The sequence below is a fragment of the Cyprinodon variegatus genome, unplaced genomic scaffold (genome assembly GCF_000732505.1).
Source record: "Cyprinodon variegatus isolate N-32 unplaced genomic scaffold, C_variegatus-1.0 Scaffold4442, whole genome shotgun sequence".
NCBI classification, from domain to species: Eukaryota; Metazoa; Chordata; class Actinopteri; order Cyprinodontiformes; family Cyprinodontidae; genus Cyprinodon; species Cyprinodon variegatus.
Window position 1 is genome coordinate 1 of NW_015154895.1, and position 1340 is coordinate 1340.

Consider the following 1340-nt stretch of genomic DNA (forward strand, 5'->3'; position numbering starts at 1 on the left):
GATATCACAGAGATTTAAACTTGTGACAAATAGAACTACTGTATATTTTGTATGACTATTGGTTGAGTATAAAATATATAAGAGTCCAGATTATTTAACGTGTGTACATAGTGCAGAAGGTGGAAAAAAAGGATGTAAATGCAAATATGAACAATAATGAATGCCAAATCCTCACTCTGAATATTGTCTTTATTTGATTTTCCTTTGATTAAGTTTGATTATATTGATGATTAAGATCATCAATAATAACTTAAAATGCCTGTTTTTTTTACAGTAGGATATTCATCATGTTTTTACTGCATTTGTAGGTTTTATGGATTGCATTTTGTGTTAAGAGATGAATGGTTTCATACAGCAGCAGAAGAGCTTGAGACAGAACCATTCCTGGGTGGGAAAACTTTCTGGAAGGTCTGGGTGAGTAGAGCAGTGGCAGCGTAAAGCATCATGGTGATGGCAGACATGATGGTGGTGAAGATGGTGAAGAGGTTCCTCCAGTAGTTTGATGATTTCGTCGTTTGAAAGGTAAAGTTGTGGCGATCAGGCCCGACACTTGAGAAAACTTTGATCGGAAATCCACAAGCTACAGCGACAAAAGAAAACGCTGTCGGTTCGCTGTGATCGAATGCCTTGCAGAAGTTTTCATACAGTGTGAAATTTTAAACATTTTACCACATTGAGCAGCAGACAGAGAATTGTTTAATTTTAAAAATGTTCCATTAATATCAGGAAAGTGTAGAGAGTTTGCAAACAGTTTTGTCGGGCTGCACCCCTTTTATGTGTTTCAAACTGATTTATTGAGGAAACATGCAGGAAAATTCAAACATTAACAATACAAATTTGTCCTCTTTTTTTATATGAACATGAAACATAAAGATAACACAAAGTGAAAACGAAACAGAAATGGAAGCGCCCCCATAAGATAAGAATTGTCATTGGTACTTATTAAATTGAGAAAGCTGAACAGAAACTCTGAGTATAATCAAAAGTGGGTCCAGCCTCAATTCTGTTTAAGTCCATTCTGATGCATGTCTACTTTCTGCAACTTGGTCTCCAGACTTTGCATTTCCCCTCTCAGGTCCTGGACTTGTTGCTCGGACAGCTGGGCTCTCTGCAGCGTGCAGAGCTAGAGCTCCAGCTGCTTTTTCAGCTCCTCAGGATCATCTAATCTCCTCTGCAGCGATACAGTCTTTAAAGGAATAGTACACCCAAAACATGATTAGCCTTCATTTTCTACTCACCCCCATGCTAAACACTCTGGAGTACTTTTTTGATATCTCAAATGCATCTGGAGATCTGGGAGGCTTCTTGCTGTCTGCTGACATTCAAATAATGGAGGTCTA

At 38.1% G+C, this 1340-nt stretch overlaps 1 pseudogene; it reads right to left on the minus strand.

Moving 5' to 3' along the window:
- Positions 1–353: 353 nt before the first annotated feature.
- Positions 354–1340, minus strand: part of LOC107081357 — a 3280-nt pseudogene continuing 2293 nt past the window's right edge.